The sequence below is a fragment of the Lissotriton vulgaris genome, chromosome 5 (genome assembly GCF_964263255.1).
Source record: "Lissotriton vulgaris chromosome 5, aLisVul1.2, whole genome shotgun sequence".
Classification (NCBI taxonomy): Eukaryota; Metazoa; Chordata; class Amphibia; order Caudata; family Salamandridae; genus Lissotriton; species Lissotriton vulgaris.
Window position 1 is genome coordinate 978,685,094 of NC_141693.1, and position 23,602 is coordinate 978,708,695.

Below are 23,602 nucleotides of genomic sequence, written 5' to 3' on the forward strand. Positions count from 1 at the left end.
TCTGATCCCTAATGTAGGTCGCTCAACTGTATGTCTATAGTATTTTACATTTGAAGCTTGAGTACCAACCCTAGGCAACCTATAAGCTTCTATCCTTGGATAGTTGTGATTTTTTGTATTTAATGGAGATTCAATGAATTTAAATTGTCCCTGATTTTGTAATTATCGCTGTTGCATTTTTCTCTTTTTGTGAATGTTGTGCATTTATTGATTAGGGTTGATCTAAGAGATATACCCTGAAATGGTATAGAAATATTGATCATGTACTGATTGATTCAGTTTAATGAAAGAAAGGGTCACAGACCAATGTTTTTCAATACCTGAGTACGAACCCTCTGCATCACTGAAATCAATGTTGTCTCTTTTTTCAATTTTTGTCTTATTCAGTGATCATGTAAATGCTTCCTCGCATTGTCTGCAGTGACGCCTGGCCTGAGGAATCCACTTACTTTTCTGGCTAATTTCTCCATTTTCCCCTCAGTATTTTAGGAATGTTGCTCATACTCCTGTAGTACCTCTTCACTCCGTGCCTTGAGCTTATCCATCCTCATGTTATCCTTTTGAAATGCCTCAGTTGCCATAAAACTTTACATTTTGCCTTTTCTCTTTGCATTTGGCTGGTTATTGTTGAGAGGGGAAGGGCTGTTCTTTGTTGGATGTTGACACCCTCTTGCTTATAACTTGTATGTTGCATTTTACCTGCACCTGTTAATGGTGGTGCTGGCAGTTTCAGAAGTGCTGTAGCTGAAACTGACATTTTGTGGTCAGTAAGTCAAGCTCCTTTTTCAGTTTTGTCAAAGCAAACAGTCTGCTGGGCGGTGGTTGTGTATTTTTACTTTTTGTCCTGAGTCCGCCAGATATACCTCGCAGTATATTTTGCTGTGGTGCATGGCGTCTGCTGGCGGCAGTTTATCTTCTGGTCACAATCTATTTCCACTGCTTTTATAGTATGTTAGTTGTTTGTATTTCACTGTGTTCTTAATGCTGTTTGCTGCCACCTGTGTTCGTCTGCTAGTGGAATTTCATCATTGACCCTCTGTTGACCATACGATCCAGCCGGGACATCAGAAGTGTTTCTCGGTAGCTACTGTGCCTTAATGGTGCCCGGCAGGGTGAGAGCTCTATAGACCTTACAAGACTGCACATTAGTAGCTCGTTCGGCACATATCCATGCTTTATGTATGCAGCAGGTTGAGAAGACCCTGAGAAAGCCTCACCACAATCATCCACAGCTCCATTGCAAATATGGAAAAAGCTGATTGCAATGGCTTACCCTAATGGAGGAGAGACCGCATGATCTTCATGGGTAACAATTTCTGTTAAATTCATGACAGTTGTAGTCAACCCATGATTTGGGGCTACATTTGGTTTACTCAAATATTCTTTAGAAACAAGGAAAAGATTAAACAAGGCACTGCCAATACTTCCATTAATCCCTTCAACATCTTCTTATGACATATGCAGTTGAATCCCATTTCCTTTCAGGATATAAATGCTATATTTCATTTTCTTGTATGGTTTATTTTGGTTGGGCATGCCAAAAGCATATGTACCTTTCCTCATTTGATTTCACCTTCCCTATTGCTTCATGTGTTGATTGAGTCCATCTCTGGAACCCCACCATTAAAGCGTTTGAGAATGTAGGTGCACCCACATTACTGTGTAGTTCACAGGTACAAGTATGCGCCTGCCACAATGTAGTACTCTGAGATGATGGGGTGGTAGCATTCTATGGAATGCTGTAATAGAAATCTGTGAAATGCTGTCAGACCAAGAGTGGAATGTTTGTGTTTAAGTCTGCGCTGAGGCTTAGTGGCTGTGCTGTTTATCAGCTCTGCTCGCAATAAACTTTATCTGAATTTAGCAACCAGAAGCTGCCATACATCTTTATAAGGAAAATTGCTACACTCACAAACAATTCATCTACAGTGAAATTAAATGTGTAGCTTTCGGTAAACTTTTGTTGCAGCAAATCTGTGGACTCTTATTGCAAAAGTAAACCATGTTGCAACAAATTGTGTAAACCGATGGCACAAATGCAGTTTTAGGGCACTTACATAATGGCTAACAATACCGTATATGTTCATGTATAACAGCTTTCCTTAAAACTTAAAGTGATCTATCTTCAAGATATTTTGTAATATTTTGTGAATTTTGAAGATGTATTTACCAATTTTCTATACCAAAAACTGAATGTGTTTCATTGCAGTAGGAGAGACTTCGGATGGCAAACTGGAATCATCTAGGCAACAGGTCCATGGAAAATACTTGGAAAACTATGAGATAATAGTCCCACATCTTTTGCATGGACAAGACTGGGTACCGCTAAGTGGCATCTATTTAAAGGTTAGTGCGGCTATGTTTATTAATCCGCCAATGTATGAAAATAGCAAAGTGACATCCCACTGAGATTCCCTCCCCAGCGAAGTGTGAGCTGAAGCTTCCCTTTCCACTTTCAAGTCCACCCTCAACCGCCAACGCGAATTCTCTAAGACCGCTGCGTCCAACCTACCCTGCTGAAAGCCTTTTTCACCCGTGCTTCAGTTAACTACATGCTACTTTGTGTATAAATTATTACTAAGATGAAGTGTAAAGTGTGTTCACTGTATCCATAGTCATGTATCTATAACCCACACCACCAATCTACCTAATCATTTGAACACATATGCCCTAATGTACCATTTTACCAGTGGCAGTGAATTGTAAAGAAATGCTTCATTTTTATATATACGCCAAAGAATTCATTTAAGATAAATATGTGGGGCAAGAAATAGCTGGTACATCTATTTTTAGATGATATTTTTAGGAATGGTGCTGTAAGAATCATGCATGATGAAAAATATGTTCAGTAAAGTGACAAATTAGCAGAAAATAAGTATTTTTGCAAATATATATATATATATATATATATATATATTATATATATATATATATATATATATATATATATATATATATATATATATATATATATTGGCCTAGTGTTAGCATTACCTGATGGCAATTTTTCATATTCGCTTAATAACATACTTTACAATATTTGAAGATCCGTTGCCTTTACATCTGAAGCAGCATTTAATCACAATGCCTGCACGTTTTAGCTAATTTGACCAATATACAATGTAGTACAATTCTTATTTCGAAATGTCAATCTTGTGTTTACTAACAAGAACAGGTAAAGCATGAAAATTCAATTATTTTGCAAACTAATAAGCAATGAGCCTTTTACATTTGGGATATTTTACCTTCCTTTTTATTGTTTACCTTTTTAATCGGAAAAGGAATTCAGGCAGCACAAATTACCCAAGTGTTTAATCTTTCACAGTAGTGTCTTGTGTCATATTCTGCATGTTTGTAAAAAAATTGATTAGTCTTTTAAAGAATGTTGTATATGCTATTAATAGTATATGTGAACTATGATGTGTAAACTAAATTGAAGATAAAAAATGGTGGCACTCACTACACGATTTGCCTAATCCGCAGGCTGCATCATATTCATTGAAAAGAATGGACATAATTATTAGACAACATGACGTTTAGACATTGTGCCAATCATGCTGCTAGTTAACATAGTTAGTGATTTGAAAGATTTGGAATTAGTTACCCAGCCATAACATATTTTCTCTTATGTTTGTCTAATGGGAGTTCTGTAGGTCGGTATGCTGTCAATAAGACATGTTAGTGATTCTAACTGCAACTATACATGCAGTGTGTGGGTTACATCTGCAAAAGTATGCCAAAGTTATGGGCAGTTTTTCAAATTACAGAAGAAAGTGACTTTTGTTACACTAAACATACAGTGTATGTCCTGCTACCCAGTGCTGGTTCAAATCACTTCTGTTAGTGGATTAACCTGGATATTGAGGAGATTATATATTGGAAAGTATTTGACGCATGTGTCTCATATGTAACCTGGTTCTTTATTTTACTCAGGCTCGGTTCATCAAACAAACTTTATTAGCTTCTTTTTCACATTTTGCACATATTACTGGCTAGTTTGACTTTCTCTGTGCGAAGGACACATATTAAGACATACAGCCTTGTTTTCGACAACCTGCCTTTTCATTGCTAGACTCTTAAGTGACCCATGTATTTGTCAATATAAAGAGTTGTATGTATAACAATCCACATTATTTTAATACCAGCAAACGTAATGAAGCTGAAGGAATATTGCTACCACATGGAGGGATCAGGATTTTGGCTGTTCCCTATGTGTACAATGCCAGTTCCTGTTGGAGGCTGGAAGCTGACAGGTACTGCAGAGGCATTTAGGCTCTCCCCGTCGTACCCAACATAGCACACTTTGTGCCCTGGGTGGGCTCCAGGGCACCCAGGATGAAGAGGCCAGAACCCGAGGGATGGAGAAGGGGCCTTGCTGCCCACCTCCCCTTTTAAGTGTTGGCGAGGGATGAGGTTCCTGGGGTCGAAATCCCCCTCTTCCCCCATTAAGTTTTGGTCGGGCCCTGAGGAATGGGGTCCCGAGGACCAAAGTCTGCTCGGGAAAGGGGGCCACAAGGCCCTCCTCCCCTTAAAAATATATATTTAAAAGGAAGTACCTCTCTTTGGTGGAGGTTCACCTCTTTGTAGTCTCGTCATCTTCTCTTGACGCAAATTCATGATATCACAGATTTGTGGGTGTAAGCACTCCAGGAACAATCACATTAGCGAATTGAATGCACGCCTGGTCTCTGGAGACATTACCTTGTGGCCTTTACACAGCTGTAGAGTAAAATATGCACAAAGCATTAACCCAACGAGGTAGCACTTACTAATTACCCAGTAGAAAGTACCCCAGTTGGGTAGATATTTTTGTCAAAACTCTGAACTCTTCTTAGAAAAAATTAGGTTCCTGATGCATTTTCACACAAATTAAACCTCAACAGGAAGAATTTATAAATATAAGCACAGCATGTGCCCCAGTTGAAGCTCCACTTCTGTAAAGCACAAATGATTCCAACTTCTTGGGCTTAGGGAAGGCAAATTAATTGTATTTCCTCTCATATTTCACGCTGCTAAACAATCTGAAATTTTTAAAGGAGGTGAATGCATTGTTGGTTTATTAGAGAGCAATCTAATCTCTAGTGACCCTGACGACTGGTTTCTTTCTTGTCTTGTGATCAGAGCTCATGGTTCTCCATTTTAATTACCCTGAATATGCAAATGCCCAAAATCATCTGCAAGGGCTGCCCATTCGGCCCAGCCCCGTTTTACTTAGTAGTATGCAAATGTCTTCCAGTGTTTTCCAAAGCTTACCAAACTGGCTTCTGTAGACAAGGATTTATATATCACAGATTTGTGGATCAAGACGCTCAAAGAACAACCAAATTGCTGAAATTACATGCACACATAATCACTGGAGACATTTCCTCGTGGTCTATTATACAGTTGTGGTGTAGAATATGCACTAGTTATTACTCATTGAAGTAGCACTTACTAATCAACCAATAGAAAGTATTTCTGTTGGGTCGACTTTCTCTACAAAACTGTGGGCTCTTGTTCAATAAAGGGGCAGGTGAGGTTCTGTTCTGGCTCAGTCGCTCACAGAGCTACTGACAAACCCACACTGACACTTAGACACCCACTGCCACACCCATTCATATACTCTCACATACACTTACAGGTGCACAAAGCCACGCACACACCCATAGAGCCACTCAAACATCCACATAACCACTCCCACGCCCACTCAAGCAACCATACGGCAACTCATACACCCGTTTACAGATCCATACAGTCACTCATAACCCCACTCACACTCCCATACATCACTGACACACTGACTCACAGACCCATTTAGCCAATAACACACCCACCTACAAAGGTTACAGTTAGGAAATATATCGAAAAAACCTTTGAAATTCACAAAACAATAACAAAGGTTACACGGACATTATAGTTAGGAAATAATATTAAAAGACGTTGAAATTCACAACAATTTTTTTATATTGGCGACGTTATATTGGGAAATAACATTAACAAAACCGTAGAAATTTACTGAAAAAAACCAAAGGTTATAGAGATGTTCTAGTTAGGATTAGATTTTACTCTTACAACATCAGTGAAATTCAGCAGTTATAGTTACCTGAGCTGGCTATAACATACGCCCCTGCAATGCTCTGCTTATGACCTCACATATTGCATCACTCATGACCTGGTCAGTGACATCACTGATGACATCTTAAAAGATATCACAGATGACATCATCCAGTGATTGTGAGGGTTTTCTAAATGTTTTTGAGTGTTAAAAATATATACTAAGGTGCTGCAAAAGTTAAACGACTATTCTGTGTGTATTATCAATGAGTGATATTATTTCTAACATATTTTATGTGAGTGGCTGTGTGACTGTGTGTATCCATGTGTGAGTGGGTGTCTGAGTGACTGGATGTGTGAATGGATTTGTGAGTGGTGGTATTCAGTGCATAATCCAATAATCTATCAATCATACTCAAAGGCTGATATACATAACCTAAACACATAGGTTTCCACAACTATAACAAATGAATGTGAACAGAAAATAGTCCATTCTTACCATGATGAGAAGCATGATTTAAGAGTAATCTGATTCAATCAAGTACAACTTTTGATACCCGCACACATATCTTCAAATGTTCATGGTAAATTATGTCACAGTTTGCCTACAGAAATAGTAGATGAAATGTAAGTAGTTCTTATATAGCGCATACTGCCACCCTACGGTAAGCATGAGCGGATTTTGCGGATTGGCAATCCGCGAATTTTGCGGATTTGCGGATTCGCAATCCGCAAAATCCGCGAATTCCCGCGAATTTGCGGATTTTTTTTTTTTTTGTGTTCGCCCGTGTTTCTGCCAGTTCGCGAGGGTTTTTACAATTTCGCAATTTGCGAACTTACCTGTCGGGTCGCAAGTTTTGCGAACTTGTTGTTTCTACGTGTCCAGCCTGTTTGGGACACTCTTCTTCATCACTGCCACTCTCTGTCACCACTGCCACTCTCTGACTACTCATGCCACCCTCTGGCCCACCCATGCCACCCTCTGTTTCATCACTACACCCTCTGGTTGTCCAGTGTACATTATTTTCGGCAAAGCAAAGCACACCTTCCCTGCCTCAAGTGACCTGAATTAATTTGGGGCTGATTAATGTGTCACAGAATATTTTTTTAGCTGGCACCTGCTTCCTTAGTGCGCCCTGATTAGTGATCTTTTGCACTTGCTAAGTGCTTTCATTGTTGCAAAATTAGTTACAACACCTGCCCTGCCCCAACTGACAATAATGAATTAGGGGCTGATTAATGGATTTTAACTTCCAGCCTGGCTCCTGCTTGTCTCCCTTAGCTGTAATTCAGGACCTTTGTGGCATATGTGTAACTATTCTGAGGTTCAGAGCAGGGTCACATAATAGTTTCAACTGGCAACTGAACTCTGGAGGGGCCCCTCAGGAAGCCCTACAGGAAATGGCTACTAATGATGTGCCTGAACTTTTGAACCTGGTAAGTAGTTACTTTCAGTTTTGCCAAGATCGTATTTCTGCAATTTCGCACTTATTCGCGGGGCGCGAACTCACGCTAACAGTGCGAGCAGCGCGAGCAAAATCCGCTGCTCGCGGATTTGCGGATTTTGCGGGAAATTCGCAAATCTCGCGGATTGCGGATTTCCCGAAAATCCGCAAAATCCGCGAGCGGAACGGATTTTCCGCCCACACCTACCCTACGGGTATCCTGGTGCTCAAACTGGAGAAATAGCCATCATGTGAGTGAACCAGAGAAAAAGTTGAAAAGGAGGGATCACGCTTTGGGGAAGAGCCAGGTTTTCAGGATCTTTCTGAACTCGATTAAGGAGTTAATTTGTCTAATATTCTGTGGTAGCTCATTCCAAATATGGGCAGCAGCCACACTGAAAGCCCTCCCTCCCATCCTAGAACGCTTAAATCTAGGAATTGCCAGCAAACTTGCACTAGAAGAGCAAAACTGCCTCTTGGGGAGGTATCAGGTGAATGTTTCCTGTAGTGGGACAGGCCCCAACTCGTGTACCGCTCTGTGCACTATACAGAGTGATTAAAGTGGACCCTTTCCTTAATAGGTAGACAGTGGAGATCTTTCAGGGCAAGAGTAGAGGAGGATATACGTTGCCAATTTAACACCAATTTTTCTGCTGCCGACAGGACCCTCTGCAGCCCCTGCAAAATATACTGTGGTGCTCCCAAATACTGGGAGTTGCAGTAGTCCAGTCTACTTAGCACTGTGCTCCTCACTAAGAGAGTGCGCAAGTCCTTGGGAAGTATTGGGAGTATTTTGTGCAGCATGCACATCAAAGAGAAGCACATGCTGGCTGTCTTATTTGCCTGCGACTCCATTTGGAGGTTGTCATCTATAAGAACCCCCAAATTGTGCACCATGCTGACAGGGACCAGAGGTTCCTCCTCAGGGGTAAGCCTAAACTCCAGTGGTATGTGTTTAGGCAACATAGCAGAAGAGCAGTACAGCACCTCAGTTTTCTCCCCATTACCCTGCAAGGAGTTTCTCCGAAGCCAACCTGCAGTCTGACGCATACACTCCTGAAACATCTCTATGGAAACTGTGTGTTTTCCTTCCAGGGAAAACGCAAGTTGCGTATCGCCCGCATAGTTGAACAGGTCGACCCGAACAATTTAATGATGGGAAACAGAGGCTGCAAGTAGATATTGAAAAGGATGGGGCTAATCGCAGCGCCCTGTGGTACCCCATAGGCTACTGGGGATTTACGGGAGGAAAACAGTGCCATGGTTACCACCTGACCGCAGCCATTGCAGAGCCCGTCCCTTCACCCCAATCTTTCCAATAAGATCACGCGGCTCACCGTGTTGAATGCGGCTGACATGTCGGCCGGCATGCGTAGATTATCCATCATGGTGGCCAAAGCAGTCTCAGTCCCATGACCCGGCCGGAACCCAAATTTGTCCTTATCCGGCAGTTTATTATCCTCCAGGAAACAAGATAAGATCTTGCTTACACCCTTTTCCATGATTTTTATCGGAAATGGCAGAAGAGAGATTGGTCTAAAACTTGCTGGGGATGTCAGGTCCAATGAGGGCTTCTTAATCAAGGGTGTCACCACAGCCTGCTTCCATCCCTCCAGGACTATGCCTTCTTCTAAGGACTGGTTGTATATCTGGCGCAGCCAGGGAAGAGTGGCTTGGCCAAAAGTCTTCCAGACTTTGTGAGGGAGAGGATCAAGGGGAGAACCCGAGGACACGCTATGCACCAGGTTGTTAAAAGAAATGTCAGTAAGAATCTAAAAATTATCCAGAGTAGTTATCTGCCACATGTCCTCAACCGTCGTCTGTACGGAGTTATCCTGATCGCCATTATCATTGGTTTGGAAAGCACCAACAATTTTAGCAACTTTGTCTGTAAAGTAGGAGGCAATCTCATTGCACAATGTCTTTGATGCCACCACTTTATTACTCAAACAAGTAGGGGCAGAAAGATCCTTAACGATCTTAAATAGTGCTTTTGTACCATTGGGTGCTTGTGAAATGGAGTTAGCATAGAAGTTAGCCTTTGACTTTAACCCCTTCGCTGTGGAGCTAATTCCCCCGCGGCGCTGGGGGGCGCGCGCAGCGCCACGGTGCTTGTGGCGAGCTCAGCTCGTCACGCTACATGGTGGCGCTGTGCTGTCATGACCACGCCCATTTTCGGCTCGTTCAGCACAGCGGGGAAATTAGCCCCACATGTGAACGCCGCGCGTGTCATGACGAGCTCAGCTCGTCATCAGCACAGTGCAACCGTGCCTCATGACGAGCTCAGCTCATCATGAGCACGGGAGGGGTTAAAATGAGCTCCTTGTATTTAATCTGCATTAGTTTCAGTTCTTGCTTGTCTAGCTCTAGGTACTTCCTTCTCCATTTCCTCTCTGCCTTCTTGCAAATAAGGCGTAGTTGTTTAAGTTCAACATTATACCAGGGTGTTGTGATTTTATTTCTAATTTTTTAGCTTCTTTACCGGGATTAACTGATCCAGAGCGTCAGTTATGTAATTGTAGTAGGTTTTTTAGTTCTCCTCTACTGTAGCGGTAGGGGCAAAGAGATTTGCGTTTCGGAAGGTTAGATGGATATTTGCCTTTCCTAGTTTCGCCCACTCCCTTCCTCTCCGGTAAGTCGCTGAGCATTTAGAATTATCCACTGGACAAGGTAGCATAATATTAAAATGAATTAAATAATGATCCGTCCAATTTTGTGGTAATATATTAAGCACTTCAGTTTCAGATTGACTAGCGAACAGGAGGTCAAGAATATGTCCCCCCTGATGGGTGGGGTGTTTCACCAGTTGTTGAAGACTGAGATTCGCGCATGCATGCTTCAGATCCCTCAGATGGCTGCTCAAATTCCCATTCTCCCTCAAATTAAAATTTCCCAGTATAATCGTTCTAGAGTGTGCTAAAGTTAGATTAGTGATGGTATCTAAAAAAGTTTTATATTGAGTAGCACACCCAGAAGGTCTATAGCATACCGTTCCAGTAAGAAGACTACCTCTGGGTTCCTGAATATGAACCCCAGGACTAGAACTGTAACTCCAGACCTATTCTCTTCAACTTCTGCCCAGAGCCACTCCTATTTTACATTTGAAAACAAACACATTTAATATTACAGAACGGCCGAAGCCCTACTTCTTGGAATCAAGAAAAAGGGGGTGTTTTATGTGTATGCCAATTATTTGGATAATGATTTCGACCCATATACTAGCCAGTAAAGATACTTGACATAGTGGTAGTTGGTAGATTTTTTCACGATCAACATTTGAGGGAGGTATGACAGCATGTGGCAAATGTTAGTGGTGCTGATCACTTTTGGGATGGTTTGGGCATTTTTTACATGAGCAATCTCAAATTCATATAATAATGGTACTGTGACTTTTAGTTTCAAGTACCTATGTATTTGTTTTGGGTTTGAAATCCAAAAGACAGGGATTTATGAAAACCTTACTTTTAGCTGCAGTACTTTAGTTAAAATGTTCAAGATATTGTGGGAAAATATATTTTATAACAAGTTAAACATTTTGACTAGTATTGCTTTAGAGGATTCAAATATTGTACCCAATATATTTTCTCCTTATGCATAAGTCTGCAAAGTGTGACATTATTACAAATATTCCATGTTCTCTAAGGTTCAACTGCTGTGTTAGAGGAAAACCTTCATTTACATTGCATTTGCTTTTTATCCCTTTGTGTGCGGAGTACTGCCATGCACTTCGGTGGGGGGCGGAAAGCCCATTAAGTACCAGTGAGTCCTTTTGGTTTTTTTAATTGTAGGGTTGGGGGCTGCCTACCATGAGCATGGTCATGCCCCCACCCCTATAAAAATGGGTAATGGGTTGCAGATTGGGGTTTGTACCCCGATAAACACCCCCATGGGGTAGAAAGCCCACAAGAAGTCATGGATTGTTTTTTTTAATATAGAGGTGGCGGCTGCCCAGCATGGACATGACCATGGCCTCACCCCCATAGAACTGGGGAAATGGTATTTCTACACCCCTGGAGGCAGATGGAGTAATCAACCCAGAACTGCCCCCAGGGGGACAGAAAGGCCTACTGTAGGGCGGCAATATATATTTTTAAATAAATAATGGGGTATGCCTTGTCAAGCCTAACATCAGGCCCCACCCTTCTCCGTAAAACCTCAACAGTATATCTTCTCTCCTGCGGACTAAAGCAACCCATCCCAATGGCAAGCAAGAGGTCATTTGGTTCTTTCAGGTGTTATTTTTATAAAGGAGCAAGGAGAGTTTGGCTAAATCCCAGTAGCTTCACACTCGCACTGGTGAACGGCTGCACTTTTGGGGCTTGGGTAGGCTGCCATCTGGAAAAACCTACCAGACCTAAACAGTTCTGAAACTAGACATCTGGGGGAATCCAGGGTTGTATGCTTCGCCTGCATCGCACACCATGTTATTACCCACAATGCCCTGCAAACCTCTAACGTTGACTGAAACACAAATTTTCTTCATATTTCTGTGATAAAAATGGTACCTCACTTGTGTGGGTGGGCCAAGAGACCTTGACAGGAAAAGCCGTAAAGTGCTATATTTGAGAGATCAGCAATAGGGGTAGCTGCAGGATTTGGGGCCATGCTCAGCCAGCACCCATGGAAACCACCCCATGTGTCACTCCTTCTCTTCCGGAGTTCCTCAGGGCACTGCATCTATGTTCATCCCATTGCTGATATTGTTGAAGGATGTGGCCTCACTTTGTTTTCCTATGCTGATGCCACTCAGATCATCTTTTCTTTGTCATTTGTCGAGGGTCACAGAGTGGACACTTTGAACTCCTGTCTCCTCAAGGTTTCTACCTGGATGAATAGTAACTCCCTAAAGTTAAACAGGGACAAGACTGAAGTTATGGTGATGGGTAAGAACCCTCTGCTGTGGGGTCCACAACATTGGCCTGACACTCTAGGAGCCCTTCCTTTGTCAGTCTCTCAGGTTAAGAACCTCAGCTTCTGGCTGGATGATGAATTATCTGTGAAAATCCAAATTTCCTAGGTAGCCTCCACTTGTTTCTCTGGCTAAAGAAAATAATGTTGATGCTCCTCTTTTTTTGGCTCAGTGGATGATTATCCAGGCCTTGATTTTATACAGGCTGGACTACAGGAATATTCTCTATCTGGGTGCTGGCAAGTTCTCAATCAAACGCCCACAAGTGATTCAGAATTCCGCGGCCAGGCTTCTATTTTATCTACCCAAACATTCCCCCGTGCCTAGCCTTCTTCGCAACCTTCACTGGCTTCCGGTGGAAAAACGCATACAATTCAAAGCCCTATGCTACAGACATAAAGCGATACTGAATGTCGATCCACGCTATCTGCAACAGTTAGTTGCAACTGCTCGCTTCGGGTGAGCAACTGGAACCTCTGTAAGGTCCCCAGAGTTAAAGAAGCCCACTTGGGTGTCCGCTCGTTGTCTTACTTGGGCCCTAAGAACTGGAATACGATGGTTGAATCACCAAAAAGCTGCCAATCTTTCTGCATCTTTCACAAAAGCTTTCAAATCTGGCTATTCTGACTTTTATCCGCATCTCCGGCTAGTGTCCTACCTTTGTCTAGCGCTGGGAAACCCTTTTGTGTAGCTATATGCTATTTAAAACCTTATAATAATAGTAATAATACTTACAGACATATTTTAAAAGTAGACAACCAGGAGATTCCTGGGTTGTGTATCTGTGTGGTTTCTTACCCACAATACCCTGCAAACCTCAAACTTTGTCTTAAATCACACATTTTCCCTATATTTCTGTGACTGAAAATTCCGGAAACCGCAGGAATCCCATTTTTTTTTATCATCCAGCATTGCCCCACGTGTGCTGATAAAACCGCTGCACCACTTGTGTGGTTCGGCCTAGTGCCAGTGACAGGAATGGATCCAACCGAGGTCAACAAACGCTATTCTAAATCGTATAGATCATTTTCTTTCAAAAGTGAGCTTCAAGCAGAGTGGCACTTTGTTTAGTATTGTTCTACACATCAGCACTCCTACAGTCTTTACCTAGCCTTTAGCATTAGGTTCCACATTCCATGCTTAGCAGTAGTATTTTGTGGTACTAGAAAATGTTGCTTTCCTATTCTCCTATGTAATCTTGGTTTCTTTAATAGGTTTTGATTTTTTTACCCCTTGTGAAATGCAATTTTTGCCCCTTGTTGTTCACTTCTCTCGCCGTAGTTATAGACACTTTTAATATTTGCCCTTGGAGGGTTCTTGTCCAGCCGTGTGTATTACTGCATATTCATGCTGCTCAGTACACCATATACTGGTTACGTCTCTGGTCGTCAATTAGTGAATGCCTCAAATCAATTTGTTTTGAACAACAAATAGGGATGTTTGGCGTGAGATAGAGTTAACTCAAACCCCTGGTGATTACTCAAGGCCACATTCTCTCCCATTGTGTTTTGTTCACTCTGACATACCAGATGGAGATCAACCAGAAGCACAAAGTGCAAGTTTAGGACCCCAATTAATGGGGGGAAAAGGCCCTCAAAATGTTTTTTTAGTATGAGTGGTGACTTGCTAAGTTTTGCAAGTCAAAATTCATATCCTGGCATGGCCAACTCAGCCCACCCTCTTTCACAGGTGAGTAAAGGAAGTATTGTTACACTGTGTAATACTAACACCTATTTACCTTGTGGTTAGAAATGACTGAAGTACGATGTGAAGTGCTGTAGAAATATAGTATAAAGTTCATTTTTATTTTTGAGACTTATCAGAGCCAGGTACTGCGAGTACTTATAGCTACAGAGATCTGGGGCCCATGTCTAAGCATATGCCCTCATCTGGTGATACTATCAATAAATTGACCAGGTGCAAAGGATTTGAACCACAGCAATACAGTATTCATCTGTGCCGGCTGCAGACTTTGAAGGAAAACGTTGGGCATAGAAATATATAACATACCGTCATGGGTGATAAGCTGCACCATAAAAATCTACATTACATAACATACATTTGCTGTTGTGAATACATGTTGTCTTAACAAATTAAAAGGAGGTAAAATGCTGAGTGTGGGCATGCAACTGAGTAAAGCATGTTTAGTTTCCTTTAGTGGATTATACATTTGAGAGCTCAGCAAATCGTAGGCTGGGGCAGTTCTACCTCATAAACATTACCTCTAGGTATAGATGTCAGCTCACTTGCCCGCCCACCAGTCACCATCAGATATGTTGGGCCCGGGAGACATTAGCTGCCCTGGCGGCCCAGGGCGGAGACCTTGGAAACTTTCCCCCGATGTTGAGTCAGTGAAGCTCTGTACTCCACTACTGTGTGAACTGGCATTGGAGCAGGCAGTGCTGCACCTAAAATGGATGCCACGACTCTCCTGCAGTTCTGCTGGGTGCACACCAGAATAGGACCTTAGTTAACCTATCGGATCTTGTAGTTGTGCTTGTCCGTGAACTGACGGTGGTCCCAACTACTTGGCTGCAGTGGGAAATAAAGCCTGAGGGAGAACCAAGGTTGGGGTAGGGGCGTATCCTCCTCAAGGTACTGATTTGCACGCCAAAGGTTTGAAATCATCACCAGCTGCAACAGCAGAGGAATCCCCAGTAGAGATCAGGCCTCAGTTGGCAGGAGGACTCTCCCTCCGAAACTTGGGGAGAGCGAGCCCGGGGCACAGAAGCCGCAGTGGAAACCTGTCCCTCCCATCACAAGGATCTTAAGACCACCTCACCGGGGTAGGAATTTGTGGGAGCAGGGCGGCCACCAATCTCCCTGTGTGGCTGTTCCCTGAGGGCGGCTAAGAGCACCAGCACACTGAGGTGCTCCACGTGCCCACTGGGGTTCACTACCAAGTACCCTATAGCAGACCTGAACCCTGCAATGAGAGGAAGGATCACAAAGAGGCCCCAGAACACGACCGCCCAATCCTTACTGAAGACACATTGCAGAGGACCACGCAGAGTGGGCACTTGCCACTCCAGGGGTGCCTAGAGTGGACAGTATCAGACCCTAGCATTGGGTGTAATTGCACCTAGTGATCACTGGGCTACCAGTTAAGGGCCTACAGCTAATTACCACGCAGCATTCTCCACACCCAGTACGAGAAGCAGGGCTTTTCCCCCTAGCTGCGCAGCGAAATAACTTTCACCAAGAGCAAAAAAGATCAAAGTGTCTGATGCATGCTGACTAGATCCATGAAAGCAGTGAAGGAAGGTTCGTCATCACAAAGGAGACGCCCACACAAAGACCCCAGCAACAATCACGCCTCACTCACAAGGCCGTTTTTGAAGTCCCTGTTTGATTCCCTGTGCACCTGCCTCCAGTCTGTGAAACATGATCTGTCATTAGACATACAGGGATACAACAAGATCTGAGTTGGACCTGGACAGGGTGGAATTCGCTGCACAGAGCTTGAAGAAACAATTATACCTGGGGGTAAGAGAGGCAGGAAAAAGCTTGCACACTGACCACGGGCTAAACTACACGTAGACAGAATCTGTAGCCAACAGGGCCGGACTGGCTGTAGAGGGCACCGGGCAATCCCCCGATGCGCCGCACGGGTGGGGGCCGTTTTTGGGACCCTGGGGCCGTTTTTGTTACAGGGCCGTTTTTGCAGCAAAGTCGGCCCTGTACCAAAATTGGCCGAAAACCGGCCCCGGCAAAGACCTCGGCGGCACCTCCAACCCCCCGAGTTGGGAGGGGGGCGGCCGAGCACTTTGCCAGGGCCGGTTGTGGTTCCCAGTCCGGCCCTGGTAGTCAAGGGGGCGACCCGATAGCTTGAGGTTTCAGGGATTTCTATGCGCAGCTCTATCCCACCCAAGACACCAGAACCCGAGATTTCTCGATTTACCTGCCAGAGGCACAGGTAACGAAACTCACTTTAGCACATGCAGAGACATTAAAGGAACCCATTGACATTTCTTAGGTAGTATCAGCAAAAGTGCACTTAACCCCTTTGAAGTTCCCTGGCCGGAGCGGCTTTATGCTACTGTTCTACAGGACTGCCACACTCTGGCCCCTATCCTCACCAGACTCTTTCATTCTTTCGCTGACAATGGGACGCTTATGCATTCCAAGCTCCATTACAGTAACTAACTAAACCAGTTTAAGAAGCACGCCTCTGCAGCTCATAAAGGCCCATTTCTGTACTTATTATAGATGGAAGACTATTCACTAGTGTATTTGCCCACAGACTCAATGCCTGCATGCCATATCTCTACCACTGGGTGTCTAGTGGATATAGCCCTCTAAGGGCCTCCGTGAGAGTGAATAGAGTGGCTTCACATTCCTTTCTTATACATAGGGTGATGCAACAGGTTTGCCTGCTGTCTCTGCTCCTCTTCGCATTGCACATGGAGCCCTTGGCACAAGGCATCCATTCAGCTCCACAAATCACAGGGGTAAAAATTGGGGGGACAACCACACCAATAGCCTTTATACGGATGACGTGATTGTGGCTCTATCAGAGCCACCTACGTCTTTGCTAGCACTACTGCGGGAACTGGAGGCGTTTGGGGACATCTAGGAGTTCAAGGTAAATCTTTGGAAGTGCCTCATAATTAACTTCATTGTGATCCCGTCCCACCAAGACCAACTGTAGGCCCAATTGCATGGGTCACTGATTCCCTTCATTACCTATGGATACAACTCACCCCCTCGGCATTACTACAGGCCAATGCATGGGCCACATTGCGGCCATTGAAATGACTATCCCACCCAAAATGTTATGTACCTTCCAACACTTACCCACCTCATACCACGCTGCTAACTATGCAGAAGGTGATTACCAGTTTTGTGTGGAATAGGAAACAGCCTCGTATGGTGCGACATCTGACATACTGTCCTATGCCTGAGGGCTGCATGGGGTTTACTCAACATCACACACTACTTCCAGGCCGCACAGCTTAGATTCCTTGTGGAATGGAGGTGCCCCGAGTCCGGGAAAACACTGGTGCTTCAAGGACCAAGCTATAGCAGACACTCACATATGGAAGATACCATGGCTACCCCGGCAGAGCGGATCATGGGGGTTGTTATCCTCATGTGTCACACAGGCCAAACCAGCGATCTGGAATAGGATGTCAGAGTGAAACGATCTTATTTCTCACCCTTCACCACAAACCCCCCTCTGTGCTAACCTAGATTTCACATCAGGTATGTGTAACGACAACTTTGGGCACTGCCATGTAGCGGGGTGGAAACAGACTGACAAACTATTTGACTTCACTGAGATCTCCCCCTTTGCCACACTGAGAACAGATTTTCACTTAACAGATGTTGATTGAATGCAATACATTCAACTCCGACACAGGGTAACTCATATCTCTGTTAGATTGAGTCTACACCGCCCTCTGACACCATTTGAGCAATGGCTATTGCTGAAAGATAAAGACAACTGCCTGATCTCCGAACTATGGGCTATATGTATCATCAACCTGATTTGCAATTCTCAAACAGCGATTTTTAAGAAATCGCTATTTGAGAATCGCAAATAGGTATGTATGTACAAAATCACATTTTTTTTGCGATTTCTTAAAATTCCTTAATTGCGAATAGCGAATCGCAATTAAGGAATAATTTCCCATTCATTACTATGGGCCAGGAGGCCCATAGGAATGAATGGGAAGGTATTCTCAATTTGCGATTCGCAATTTGAGAATCGCAAATTGAGAATAATTTCAAGGATGCAGGACACCCTGTTACACCCCTGAAATATGTATGGGTGCACATGTGGCTCACGTACATGCCCTAAAAAATGTTTTTGCTTCATACATTGCATTTAACCCCTTCGCTGCGGCAGGAATTCCGCCGCAGCGCTAAGGGGGCGGGGGGGCCGAGCGGTGCTCGCATGCTCGTGACGGAGCCGCTCCGTCACGAGCCGCGGTTGAGCTGTGCTGATGACGGAGCGGTTCCGTCATGGCCCTGCCCGCTAATGGAACGTCCAGCGCAGACGCGGAATTCGCGCCACGCAGGCGCGCCGAGCGGGCCATGACGGAACCGCTCCGTCATGAGCACAGCTCAACCGAGGCTCATGACGGAGCGGCTCCGTCATGAGCATAGAAGGGGTTAAGGTATCGCAAAATGAGTGATTCCTTTAATGCAATTGCAAAATAAGGAATCGCAAATTTTGCGATTCCTTATTTTGCACCATATTTTCCTTCATACATACCATTTAGCAAATTCTCATTCGCCGAAATTCTGAGAATTTCGGCGTTTGCGAATGCGAATGTGCTTGCTTGCTTGCTGGCCCTATATTCCTTCCTGGGTCAGACTCTACCTCAGCTCAAAAGCACCAGTCAACAAAACTTGAAGGCGGAGATATGGAGGACTCCCACATTTAAATACTGGGAGGCCATATTCTACAGAGCACATCACACAGCAAGTAATATGATGAGTGCCGAGACAGCAGTAAAAATTGCTACATACTGGTGCTGGACACCAGCCAGATTACACAAATAGCACCCAGATCGCACTAAAGACTCTTGAAGTGGCTGCGGCGGCACCAACCCCCTAGTGCAATGCCGTGGGAAGTTCACAACTCCCTTTAAGGCTAGGGTCCTTAAGGACATAGACACTGTCTTTGATATACAGCTTCCTCGCTTTCCCGCTTACCCTCTAACGTCCCTCAGAGGCAAAAAAAAATGGCCCCAGCTTTAGTCTCCATAATAAGTATCTTTAACGTCCCTTAAAACTAGTCATAGGTTGTTTTACAGGCAGTTAGCATCATAATTGATTTGCAATTTTCCTTTCTTTTTCTTTCCAGTGAATTTCCGTTGTGAATCACTGTGATTTTTCAGATATGTTCCTGTTCCTTCGGATACAGTACGTTTAGAAATCGTCGCCTTACAAAATCCTTTTATTTTCCTTATTTGACCTATGAAATTGTTGGTACGTATGACCGGTTGGACTGACACATAATTGTCTGGCCTATCTGTGGATATACTAAATACTCATAGACTCCATTATTTTTCAGAGCTGTAATTCATTTTGGTAAGGCTCTTCCTTCGGCTGAATCGTTGGATTCTCTGATGTGAATAATTCACTAATCAGTAGGTTCCTTGTTTTAAATTTTAGAGCATACCGTATTTTAATAACATGCACATTTTTGCTCTCCGAATAGTAAACACGAGGTGGAAGTTTCCTTTGCTTTTCTTACGCAGGTATTTTTATGGACTTTATTATATACTTTTTATAGTTTGTTTCGATTATGACTTTTGATTGCGGCACATTCATTTGGTTGGTGACTTAAATTTACTTGCTTCACCTTTTTACATCTTTTCAGCCCTTGGTTGGGCTTTTTTATTTCTTTTGTATTATGACCATAGGTACCCCGACATTTACAGATGGTATTACTTGAATTACAGATTTTCTGATTATTGCTTTCAAAATATTTTTCTTGTGTCCTGATGATGACCTTTTGAGTGACAAGGTCGAAACGCCGTCAACGTTCCTTTTGGCAACTGAAGAGGATGCATTCACTGCATTATTGATTTTGTGATTAGTAGACACTTTGTTTATCATTCCTCTGCCATAGTGCGTGTTTGTATACACTGTATTTTGTATCTTTATATGTTTATCATATGTAACCCCATGAGCACCTTGTTATATGTCCGTTATTCTAATAATGCAAAGTTTTTTTCAAGAAAGTTCTGTCTGTGGGTACCTTTATGTGTGCTTTATCTGTACTTTTGTCTGTGGTTAAACTCAATTCTGTTATGCAAGCATTCTTCCCTGAAACCACTGCCGCTTTTCAAATATGTATTACTAGCGTTAGGAGCGGCACACCAGTTGATTATTTCTCATAAGGCAACAGATAAGTTCCAAGACTACACATCGTTATTCCACCAGCTGTGTCATGTCCTGGCGATGGAGCAGCTGATACTTTGGGCCGAACGTAAATGGAACTCCTACAAGGAGCTGTGGGCCCCCTTCTTACGACTACTGACACTATAATTTAACAAACTGACATGTCCTAAGTACCTTAAGTTGTTATACTTTATTCCCTGCTTCCCAAGGGAACTTAGAGGACCAACCTGCTGGAGGGCAACCAACGGGTAGAGAGGATACTGAAAAAGTCACCTACCCACAGTTATTGGCCATATGAGCCATCATGCCCACGGTATTAAATGTATGATGGGAGGGTGGCGGGGCTGGGAAGGGTTTTGTTGAGGGGGCTATTGTTTTTTTTATCTTGTTAGCCAGCCTCCAGATAATTCTAATAAAATAGAAATGATTCATAAAATCTATCATTGAGTTAGTTTGAAAAACAGGGTTGTGGGTCAGGGTTATCATTTGCTCATTGCTTTGATATTTGCTGTTAGAATGCCCAGTTGGAAGGCATTCATTGGCCAGTGCATTGGTAGGACCATTCTAACATAAATCTCTGGAAGTGCCCACCCCTCCTTTTTCATTGTCCAGATCTTAGGGGGCATGAGGCCATCTCCTCATAGCTCCCATTAACCCACGACAACAACCACATGTCAAAACTAAAACTCATTTGTAAAAAATGTAAGAGAGAATTTGGTAAGAAAATAATGCAAATAAGTGTTGCCTTTAGAGCAACCAAACCTTAGTTTTCCAAATGTTCCAAATACTAAAACCATGCTGGACTGCTGAACACACCATTATGGAGCTTTCTTGAATTAATATGAGATGAAGGAGCTGTAGTGTATGTTTTAACCCTATGATTCCCGTGCCTTTTCCTAGGCACCAGCGTTTAGCAGGGTGCCTTAAAATGTTGGTTTTCTACTTGATAACAGTGGTTTGGCTTATGCAGAGTAGCTGCTGAATCATTAGAGCAGCCGCCACTTGTGTTGGTAGTGGTAGCACTAGAGAAAAGAGTGCCCTTGACATTATAATTATGGTGGCTTCTGCTCTTCAGTCCTAATTTAAATCATCACACGCCCAGAAGTGATTCAACACTAATTGCAGCTAATGGAGTGGTAGAAAGACTTTCACCAACTGTGTAGTCCGGTGATTGCAATCATTGATTACATATGAGCTAATGAAGCACCCTAATTTAAAACAAATTAAGATTGAAGAGCCACTTAATACTTGTGCAATATAACATTATCTTCCTATTGGGGGAGTAAAGTAACTCTTTTAAAGTTTTCTTTTCAACAATATTTAGACGTAGTCTAAATAGTTGATAGTGGTAATGAATAAATAATCCTAAATGATGACCATTCCTGACCTTGAGCAGGAAATTGGCTAACCATTTTGTTAACATTTATTTAAACAACTCGATATGTACTTTGTATTCACTGAGGTCTAAAAATAAAGGCAACATTTTTCATATTTAAAAATTATAATTCTCAGAATGCTGACATTAAATCACATGATATCTCTGCCTTTTGGCCTCTCCCACTTGTTTGTCTCCAATCTCTTGCTTCGCTCATCTGTCATTATCTCTGTTTCTACCTTCACATGTCAAGGTAGCACAGGTTCCTTCCAGTTTCTTAGTGTGACGTGTCATCGCCATTCCATCGTGACACATGTTTTCACATCCTGGACACTCGTTCCGTAAATAGTTACTTTTGGACTTGTCAATCGTGAGTGGGTAGGTAGGGGCAATACCTCGTGCCGGACCATTCCATAGGATGGAGGGTGGTGTCCTGCTCTCAGAGCTGAGTGAAGTGCCATGACCCAAATGGGGACAATTCTAGCTGCAGCCTGCTGCAGCATGAGCTTATGAGTCTGGGCTGATTTTGTTTTTCAAACCGGCACTGGAAACACCTTTATATTCAATTGGTCTTTAAGGCTAAGAGAAAAGGTTGCATCCTCACAATCACTTGTGCACCACATTGACACATGTAGAATTTCCTCCATGTGAAAATTCTACATGGGTGAATATTATGTGTTGGTGAACTCCAAGACGTATGAAAATAGCATGCATTTTCTTGAGCATTCCTGGAATCTTCATAAACTTCTTAGAACTCTGAAATATACTTCAAAGGCAGCCATTTTTTAACAGTTAAACTTTTGGCTTTGTGAATCTGGACCATGGGTAAAAGAAGATGCATTGTTTCTTTATTTATTATGCATTTATTTGGAAGTCTTGCTAATCAGTACCGCTGGCTGACAGCGTATTTATACCACATATTTCAAGTATACATAGAGTTTGGCCTTGGGCTATTGTCTGAGGAATATTACTCTGTGACATCATGTTTTTGTTTTTTTTGTGAATCACTCTACCTCCTATGGAAGTGCTTTCATTACAATGAGTGAGGGACTATTTTATATCTAAAGAGTCTACTCAATCATATACTCCAGTTCTTTATCCAGAAAGCAATTCTTTTTTTATTTGTTTACTGCAATATCCTGTTTAAATATTTTGGACAGAACTGAAGTGTGAGCATTTAGCACTAGCATCATCACCATTAAAGACCTACCACTGCCATGCTACCACCACCGTTACCAACCATTATCAAAAGCATTGCCACCACCATTAACGCTACTACTCCTATTACCAGCACCATTACCACTGCAGCAGCAGCTGTGCATGCCGATGTTGTCATACTTTAACAAGAAACCCATACCTATTGTCTTTGCCAAGGCTGGTAATGCTATTTTGGCTGCTGTTGCATTGGCAATATGAAGTCAGTCTGCTTCTCTGGCTATTGTTTTGTAAAGTATCTTACCAAAGGACATACTGCTTTACTCCTTCAAAACCCAAACAAACTTCCTTTAAGTGACAGTCATAGTGTGTTTTCCTTATTTACAACTGATCTGATTAGTGGGCCCATGGCAAGCCTGCCCATTCCCAAAATATACAGAATAGACGGAATGTCAATCAGAGTTGCTATTACGTTTTTTCTCAGCTTACCTCTTGGTTGATTTGCTGCTTAGCTGCTTTTAAGCAACCAGCCAGGTCAGATTGCAGAACCTGTAGTACGTTTTCACGGGCTGCCCTTTAGTCTCATACTAAATACACCCTAAAAAGGCTCACGCACCAGGCTAACCTGCTACCAGTAACATGCAGCCAGATGTGCCAACCAATCAGTGACCACGCCCTATCAGACTCTAACACTGTTTCTATTTAATGTTGGTAAAAATATGTTTTGGGGTGAAATGTCGGAAGCGCATTCAGTTCCTGATTTGGATGTCTGTGTAGCTGATCTCTTTGAAGTGATATTGGTCAGATAGCTCAGTGCAGCCTCGTGCA

At 43.0% G+C, this 23,602-nt stretch overlaps 1 pseudogene across 1 annotated transcript in view; it reads left to right on the plus strand.

Annotated features, from left to right (window-relative positions):
* LOC147711847 (uncharacterized) overlaps positions 1 to 23,602 on the plus strand; it is a 493,283-nt pseudogene that overhangs the window by 217,663 nt on the left and 252,018 nt on the right. Inside the window, exon 3 of the transcript XR_015295586.1 lies at positions 2,213 to 2,346. The product of XR_015295586.1 is annotated as an uncharacterized LOC147711847 (transcript). The remainder of the gene's footprint in view (positions 1 to 2,212; positions 2,347 to 23,602) is intronic.